Genomic DNA, 10,333 nt, shown 5'->3' on the forward strand with positions numbered 1-10,333 from the left:
CCAGGTACACAAGCGACATTATTGGATATTGGACTTCTTGATATAGATAATGAAGATGTTAAAACTATCCCAGACATTGAGTTTCTAAGAATCAAGAAGAATCTTTTGATCAAGCAATGCATTCAGAAGTATTGCAAAGAAGGCTGCAAGCTTGTTGATCTTTTCGGTAATGGCTATATCATCGAGCTAGGGCTAGCACTAAATAAGGAAGTGATTTGCCAAGTGGTGGAGAGTATTGAAGATCAAAGAAAGATGGGAACAAGGCTTCTTGACTTTGCAAAGTCAAGAAACGAGCAACCAGTTCCGCCTATTACTAACAATCAAAGGAATACCACAGAAAGATCAAGACATGGTGAAGTTTGTTCAGCTCGAGATTTTTTGGATTTTGAAGACAGTATGTAACTTCTTAATGGGCTTTTCTTGTATCTTCAATACTTTGATTTGGTGATGTTTTGACTTGTTATATCCTTGGTTCATTTTTTAGTAGTATTTAGTTCTTTTGATTTTATACAATGTTTTTATTATTTTTGTAGCTCTCTCCAAATTGGGCTTTGGAATCTAGAATCACCAAGTTATGGATCCTAACATGTTCATTGACAAGTTCACTTTTTACATAACCAATTGGTGAATTTGGAAAGCCTACTTTGTGGTCGCACAATGGCCAGCTGGTGAATCTGAAAGTCTTGCTTATAAATCTAAGATGATAGAGCTAGAGATCCTCTCATTTACTTCAATCCTACCCTGTGGTGGTAGATCTAGATTTCAATAGGTCTACAATTTGGTGGAGCTAGCTACCTCTTCAAAAAGTGGTGGACCAAGAATCCATTAAAGTCTAGCTACCTCTTCAAAGTGCTGGAGCTAGGCCAATGCAACCCCCCAAAGATAGTTTTTGCAGAGCATCCATTTAAGTCTAGCTCTACCATGTGGTAGAGCTAGGCCAATGCATTTCTAGCTCCACCACATGGTAGAGCTAGATCAAAATTCTAGCTCCTTGGTTCTTGTCATGTGCGATGAGCTAGAACCCATTGAAGTCTAGACCTAGAACCTATGGAAGTCTACCCATAAAGAAGCTATCTTGATCCCCAACTTAACCACATGGTAAAGCAAGACTTATAAATTCTAGCTCTACCATGTGGAATATCTAAAACATCTAAAATTTTAGCTTTACCATATAGTTGAGTGGTTTTGTGTTTCTCACCTCCACCTTCTCTTGGAGCTCAAGGGTGGATCTCAAGGCCTACTTTCAACAAGAGCTCCCTTGCAAAAACTGGCTCTACCAAACGGTAGAGCTAGAATAATGGGTGTATTTGGAAATCCATTTTAAACCCTCCAATTCTAGAGTGAGCAAGTAGAATTGATAATTGGTATCCAAACATGATTTCCTTTTAGATTACACCAATAAACATGTGTTAAGAGTGAGTGTTACAATTGTAAATTCTTGTAGTTTCAAAGATTGTTGAGTCAATGTTACTTTTTTTTCTTTTAGATCCCGAAATTGAGATAGTAGCACCAAGTGAAGTAGCTACGGAATGCCATAATCAAACTGTGGATGAGAGCTTCTCCCACACATTCAGTGATGTCCATCTAGAAGGTTTAAAGACAAATGCTGACAATGAAATTGGGGTACCTAAATCTCCAACAAATGAAGCAATGGGTGAGAGTTTCCAGCCCGAAGAAGAAGTACCAACAAGAAGTACCGACACTGCTATCTCGAAGAAATCAGTGTTGACAATTGTGTTGGACCTGAATGGTCTACTACTGAAACGTTATCAACAACAACCATCTTCAATATATGAATCTATTCAAATGGATTCAAAACGATATATTGTAGTAAGGCCAAGATGTACCCAATTCTTGAAGATTTTATTAAAAAATATTAATGTTGGGATCTGGTCCAACAGCGACAAAGAGTAATGTTCTTCAAATATTGAGAATATTACAAGACAGAGTAGGAGAGATATTGCCTTTTTTGTAGTTTGGGCTCAAGAGGCTTGCAAGAAGGATAAAAGTGGAAAAATAGCTAGACCTGATAATCCAACAGTTCAGGCAATGTTCAAGCCATTGTCAAAAATCGCTTCATGTTTTGATTGTGGTGCTCGTAGAACGGTTCTTATTGATGACTCTCCATACAAGGGATGTGCTTCTCTTGATAATAATTGTATATATCCTGCAAAGTTTGATGAAGAAAAGAAGGTCGACAATATTCTCATTGATGAGCTGCTCCCTTACTTATTGTAGCTTGATGAGAGTGAAGATGTGCATGAGATCATTGGCTCTAATCGCTATGGACAACCTCCAGTATCCAATGAAAATGAATAGAGAGGTGTGGTAGATTTTTGGAAAAAGCGCAATTTAAATTGGTCATTGAAGACAATCTACATAGATAGGCTACCACTATCAGAGATTATACAAAAGTTTGTCGACAATCAAGCTCGGTATTAGCGAGACAATATGAAAACAAAAGAGAAGAGATAATAGAAATTATGGCAAAAGAACGAGTCAGTATTGCTAGCATGAGGGGACCACAAGTGATTTCTCTAGCTAGAAAATTGGGTTCTACCACAACGCAGTTGAAGGTAGCCAATGCAAGGGCTTTCATAAACAAGGTGTTAAATGAGTACAATCTTCTCCAACGGGATAGAAATAACTAAGGTACTACCCAACATAAATGATAATTATAACCTAATACATGATAATTATAACCTAATACATGATTTTATACAACAATTTGGTATTCACAATGAAGAAACTTAATTTTTGATGGTTTCTTGTAGATTTATTTCAAGGATATTGTTCCAAGGAGTATTCACTTAAAGAAGCCATTTGTCAAGGATTGTATTTTTTTTGGAGGAATTTTATCTTTTTGTAATCATGAATTGACAAGAAATTTTGTCCTGTTTTTAAAGTAGTGGCAAATGTATTACTCTTCAGATAATTTTATAAATGGTGGAGTGCACTCTACTATAAGGGGCCTCCTAATTTGAAAATGTATGGAAGCTTGATCTTTGTCAGCTAGCTCAAAATTCTAGCTCTACCATGTGGTGGAGCTAGAACCCCTTAAAATCAAAATTACACCCCCATGATACTAGCACATTTTGTTACTCCCTTTTATAAATGAATGTAAATGGTCTTTGTAAATGGTCTCTATTATAACAAAATATAGAGGGTCTTTGTAATTTGGCCAACTTTGGGAAGAGCAGACTATTCAATTGTGTATCTTTGCAATGCATTGAATAATTTTTAACACAATAAATAAATTCATAGATGGAGTGCATCCTAGTCTAAGGAGACTCCTCTTATGCATCCCCACAAAGTGCATCTTACTTTAAGGGGACTCCTTTTATCCTTTTATCTTTTGGTTGTTAATGCAAAAGTTTTATTATTTCTTTAGTAGAATAAGCTTCATCAAAATGAAATATTATAATCCTAATTTTGACAAAGTGCATCCTACTCCAAGGAGACTCTTTCTATCCTTAATAATGTTAATTTGTAGTGGTTGTGTATATAAGGATACCTTCACCATGTCAATTTTTAAAATTCTTGTTCATTTAGTCTTGTTCATTACAATGAAGTCTTAAATTGAAGAGTGCATCCTACTCTAAGGGGACTCTTAATATACAATCTCTTGTACCATTGTTTTTAATTGGGGGTCTAGATTGACCAAGTGGTAGAATCTGAACTTGGGTTCTTATGGACTGTAGAATGGCCAAGTGGTGGATCTAAAAATCCTCTTCAATTATAAAATATACAAGTGGTGGATCTAAAAAATCTTGAAACCTTTCTATTTCTAAGATCAAGCTAGGTTCGATCTAGCATCACTTGATAAAGCAAACCATTTTTAAATTTTTTATAGGTTGAAAAAGGTAGATTCTAGATTAAATGCATTAAATTTTTCAACGTGGGAATGGGACTTTTCCCACTTTACCTAATACGTTCTTGTCTCCCTTCATTTCTAAAGCTTCCCATCTCCACATTCTGGTTAGGACCTTGGAGTTGCTTTGGAGGTGGAAAGTTGAAAGAACTTCTCAGTGTCTGAAATCTCTTGAAGGATGAGGGAGCTAGCTTTGGCGGAACTTTTACGATGAAGGCTTTGGCAAAGTCCTTCGCCATTCTGACAGCTTCAGCCATGGACACTGGCTTGGCATTTTCGATCAATGTGTCCAAGGGTTCGTTCATTCCTCGAATGAACCTCGCCATGAGTTGCTCTTCATCAAGAGGTGGTGAATATTTGAGTAGAAGGGCAAAGGCCTGGTGATATTCCTCGATGGTTTTGCTCCCTTGCTTTAGCTCTAAGAATTCGTTCATTTTGGTTTCCAAAAATCCAGGGGGACAAAATCTCTTTCTCAAATAGGTTTTTAGGTCGGTCCAGGACTGAGTATTTCTGTCCTAGACGGTTGGTGTCACAGTGGTTCCTCCATGCTACCCTGGCTGTTTTCACTATTTTTAGCCGGGCAAGAGTCATTTTGCTCCGCTTATTGTAACCTGTGACATCAAAATATTCTTCCATGGCTTCCACCCATTTCTCCACAGCCTCGCCTAGGTTCTCCCCTTCTCCTTTCTTCTATGCATATGTTTATGCATAAAAATCTTTTATGATGAAAATCATACTTTTAATATAAAAAAATATCTTCTATGCATATGTTTATGCATAAAAATCTTTTATGATGAAAATCACACTTTTAATAAAAAATATCTTTTATGCACCCATTTATGCATAAAAATCATTTATGATAAAAGTAACACTTTTATAATAATAAAAATAATCTTTTATGCATACTTTTATGCATGAAAATCAACTATGATAAAAGTAACACTTTTATAATTAAAAACATATTTTATGCATACTTTTATGCATGAAAACTAAATATGGTAAAAGTAACACTTTTATAATAAAAAATAATCTTTTATGCATACTTTTATGCATGAAAATCAATTATGGTAAAAGTAACACTTTTATAATAAAAAAATTTCTTTTATGCACAAAAAATCTATTTTGATGAAAGTAACACTTTCATAATAAAAGAAAATTATTCCTTTATGCATAAAAATCTATTTTGATGAAAGTAACACTTTCATAATAAAAGAAAATTATTCCTTTATGCATAAAAAACTATTTTGATGAAAGTAACACTTTCATAAATAAAAAGATTATTCTTTTATGCATAAAAATAATAATAATCAATATGCATCTTCTATGCATGAAAATGACACTTAGAGTATAGAATTGATAGGAATTACTCTTTTAGCATAATAAAAGATAATTCTTATTTCCAAAAATTTTGCCATAACCTCCTTTGTATGGCTGACCATTTTTTAAATTTTCCTACTTAATTTTGTCTTAAAAATTAACTCTAATTGATTTAAAGTAATCTATACTAATCAAAATTTACTTATAAAAGAGAAAACATTATAAAAAGCTTAATTCCAATAATTATCACTTTAACTAGAATAAAGAAGGGTTGATTCTAAGAAGAGAGAGGGGAAAAGCCTTTCGATCAAGGCATAGCATCCATTTATCACTTCAAACAATTATAAACATTAGAAAAACATAAAATCAAAAAAGAAAATTACAAGAATCTCTACTTACATAATTTCTTGGAGCTTTCCTTTGGCTTGATGGTTTGAGGGTTCAACTCTTGTTTGTAACAAGAGTGGCCACCAATCTTTGGAAGAGGAAAATGTCAAAAACTAGTGAGTTATTAATAAATTCACAGTTCTTGGCTTGGGAAGAGTAGAGTAACAGTGCATAAACACTATTGAGTTTCAACAAAGGGGAGGGCTTCTATTTATAGGAAAAAGTGAGCTTCTAACCAAGCCAACTGATTCTAGAATTTTCCAGATCAGTTTGGTCAATTTTTGACCATTTTTAGGACAGTTTTGCTCACTTTTTGGATCTAGTTGAAACAGGAGAGAAAAGAGATAAAAATATCTCATTACTTGGGAGTTTAAAACCAATTCAAGCATGTGAAATAGGCGCCTCCTTCATGAGGGAAATTCCCCCATACAGAGGTGTCAAAAATGCATCATTTCACCTAAATATCTCTCTTTTTTAACTATTAACCTTGTCCTTAGTCAACTCTTCATCTTATGTGAGTATTTACTCATTTTTGGGAGATTTTTCTTTTATTTCTTCATTTATCTCCTCCCTACATTTGGATGAATCTTATTGGTCCATAGGAACCTTAATTTAAAATTTTGAAAAAATCTTCACTCCCAGGATAATGCCTCTTGAACAGATTATACTTAATTTCTAATGCACCTTCTGAAAATCTTTTTGAACTTCTGTTTCAGGAGAACTTATTTTAATAAGATGAGAATTTTTTTCATCCAAAAATATTTAAAATATGAATATTCTCTCTCCAAAATATTTTTTCTCTAGGCCAAAACTGGTAGAAACAAGATCTTTTATATTTCTGAAGAGGGAATTGATTAGAGGGGAAGATGCTGAGAGGCTGGGGAGGAATCTTACAATAAAGGTGTTTTCCCACTGTAAAGGTGTTTTCGAGTACTTTTGGGAAACTTTGGTTTAGAATTATCTCTGTCTAAACTTTGGTTATTGTGCAACAGTACATTTTAGGTATGCAGATAGTGATTGCACATGTGTTCGTAATTATGGGTGTATGGACATGTACTCTGGTCATGTGTTGTGATATATAAATTGTGCATAAGTACTCCTACAGGAGTTACAACAGATACTATTGTGTTGCAAGTTGTATACTCTGGTCATGTGTTGTGGTATACAGATTGTGTAGAAGTACTACTACAAGAGTTATAGTAGGCATATACTATTATGTTGCAAGTTGCATACATAAATTGTATATTTCTAGTTGTTATAAGCAAAGATATTTGACAATATTAATCAAATTATTAGTGAAAAGCTTGACAAGATCAACTTTCAAACCCTAAAATGGGTTTAACATTCCCCCCTTCTTGATGTCAATCATGTCCTCATTGAAGACTTTGTCGAGGGGTAAATGTATGCTTGGTGTTGATAAGTAGAAATTGTATGTTTTTGATCCTCTAGAGGGATGAAGAAGTTAGTTAGTAAAGGGAAAAATTAATAACAGATGGGGTCTTAATGGGGGTGGGGGCCATTGCATGTGATTGCTTCTTGTTTTTGTTTTTTGGGTTTTTTTGCAATCACATGCAAGGTTACAATGTGTATTGAGGTTAGTGGGAATTCTATGGCGGTTAGCAATGGAAGAAGAGAGGCAGAGGTCTAGAGGAGCATTAATAAGCAAGCCCTAATGCACACACCTTGTTGGTTAATGTGTCCCTTGTAAGCTGTGAGAGGATTTTGTGTTGACTAGACTTGCTTTACTTCCCATGTGCTTTTTACCCATTAAGAACACTTGGGCGCTATGTGACCATATTGGTCAAGTTGATATACCATGAAGTGCAAAAGGTGGAGTCCTTAAACTCTTGTTGGCTCTATTGTAGTCAAAATATTAGAAGAGTATTGAAAGGATTTAGTCGACTTGTGAGGTAGTGGACCCATTTGTTGTAAAGGTTCACCATCGGTTCGAAGACTATTGGTGGTGAGGCTAAATTTTAAGAAATTCTAGGTGATGGGTTGTACCATGGGTTAGGCATACACCCATCATACACCCTTCATCCAGAGATGTACTTGGAAGGTGTCGATGACGAGGTTTCCACCAGTGGGTGAGTAAAAGTGTACTCACGATTCTTGTAATTGTAGTAGTCAAGGATGATAGGCCATTGAAAAATGTTTGTCATGATTATGACACTTCCTTCCCTCTACTATCTCACACATTATGATTCATGGGGTGACAATAGAGGAGAGGAGTAGATGGATACAAGAGCACTATACACATTGCAACTCATTTACAACTATCAATGCAACTCATTTACAACCAACTACCATTGCAACTTGTTTATAAAGTCACCATATTATGATCTTAAACTTCCATTATATTTCCTAGCAAACTTAAAGGATATGCTAATTAGCATATTAGCATATCTTGTATGCTGACTAGCATACTGGTTATGTTAATTAGCATACTGAATATGCTAGTTAGCATACTTAATATGCTATTAAGCATGTTGGATATGCTAATTACCAATTTTTATATGCTAGTAAGCATTTTAGAGCATATTGGATTAGGTTAGAGGTTATAAGGTCTACTAGTTAGCATACTAGGTATGCTAGTTAGCATATTGGATATGCTTATTAGTATACCGAATATGCTAGCTGGAATGATAGTTAGCATACAGGATATACTAATTAGCATATCCAGTATGCTGGTTAGTATACTGGATATGCTAATTAGCATATCTTGTATGCTAACTAGCATACTGGATATGCTAATTAGCATACTTGATATGCTATTAAGCATGTTGGATATGCTAATTAGCGTATACTGTGCTCTAGTAAGCACATAGAAGCTTTTGGGTACACTTGAATTGCTTAGAGATTATAAGGTTTACTAGTTAGCATACCTGGTATGCTTGTTAGCATACTTGATATTCTAATTAGCATATATGATTATGCTAGCTAGCATACACGGGAATGCTAATTAGCATACTGGCCTAGATACACACATAGTTAGCATATGAAACATACTATGTAGCATACATGACATGCTTATAAAGGGTGTAATCAAAGATTTTTTTGTTGCAGGCCTCTCAAAGCCCCTACATGATGTGGGCAGTGTGCATGACACCAAAGGTAAGGGAAAGGCTGCAACAACTGAGAACCCTTCGCGACTGAGAAGAGTGGTGAGCTAGATACAATGAATGAAGGAGTAGATGCGGGATCCTAGCAAATGCAAAGTGCAAGCATGAAAACAACAGAGGAAGGCGGTGACGTGAGCAGTAAATCAAAAGAAGATGATTTTTTTGTCATGGTTCCTCATGCGCGTGCCATGCCTGCTACAACTGACACAGTAAAAACTTCTAAGCAGACAATGGCTAGTGCCAGTGCATCAGGGGAAACATTGAAGACTAACAGCATAGAGGACCCACAGGAAGTTGGTGATAACAGCCCTCCCGAGGGTTTTTTGCGAAAGGCTAAGGCAAAGAGAAAAGTGGGCCCAGAAGAGGTACCTGAAGAAACTGCAAGCAACGGCTATGGTTCCCCAAAGAAGATGGAGGACAAAGCTGAAAGCACCAAAGGTGAAAAGAAAGCCACCCACTCAAGAGCTTGCAAAAAACTGTGTTAAGACCTTTCCTTTTTTGCCCAGATTCTGTACTGTAAGCAGGCAACTATCACTGTTCAATTGTTTAGCCTTTACTTAGTGTTCCCATACCTATGCCCTTCACTCTTATGGCTATGCCATTTTGAAAACCTAATGCCTCTTGTGGCTGTCATGTAATTTTTTTTATTTTCCCGATGAAAATATCTTTGTGTAATATAATGTTGAGCAATAGTCCATTATAATTTTCTGCCAATCTATGAACTTCTTCACTTCGTATCGCTGTTTCTTTGCAGAGGAAGAGAAACTGGCATTAATTGCCTTGCCTGATGTAAATGTAGCCATGCAATGGTAGAAATTACGGAAATGGCGAGTTCGCAAAGCCAGGCAGATAAGGAGACAAAAATTGGAGATTGAAAAGTGGCTCAAACGATATTCACAGCGTGCCCGTAGAATTTTTGAGCGCCTAAATTATGTTCACCCATCAGGGGAGGTTATATATGCTGAATGGTATCCTCTTCCAGACCCAATATGGGTGCCTAAGCAACTGTGTGATGAAAAAAGGGCTCTTTTACTAGATCTCAACGGTCTTTTGCTGAGGGTGGTAGAGACTCGGTTCGGCGAAAAGCCCCCTGCATATGCAGATGAAATGTTAAAATACAATGTAGAGGATAAGCAGGTGTTCTGTCGTTCGCATGGACAGCCACATGTTTTTGGACTGGTGTCTTCAGTTCTTCAGTGTGTATATTTGGAGCACAAGCATGCATCGTAAAGTCATGAATATTTGCAGGACTGTTTTTAAATTGCAGGTGCCAAGGATTGCTGGTTTTTTTGTGCAAGAGTACTGCAGTCCGCAACCCTGGCAAATCTTGAATAAACCTATGTTTATGAAAGATTTAGCCTTGTTTTGGAAATACAATCTGGCGTACAACGCCCAAAACACGCTTTTGATTGATGATAGCCTCTACGAAGTGTTTCAGAACCCCGCACAAGCTTGGCTCATTACTCCGAAGCTAGAGGACCAGAGTGTTGAGGAGAGACAACAGTTTCTTATAGAAACTTTGAAAGACTAGCTTTTTCTTTGGCTGCAGTCGGATGATCGGGCAGCGTATGTGGCTGACAATTTCTTTGATACAGGCTCCGATAGCTTCTCTGATGCAGTCATCAAACAGTTGCTA

Source organism: Cibotium barometz, chromosome 13, assembly GCF_041138505.1.
Source record: "Cibotium barometz isolate CiBa-2024 chromosome 13, ASM4113850v1, whole genome shotgun sequence".
Classification (NCBI taxonomy): Eukaryota; Viridiplantae; Streptophyta; class Polypodiopsida; order Cyatheales; family Cibotiaceae; genus Cibotium; species Cibotium barometz.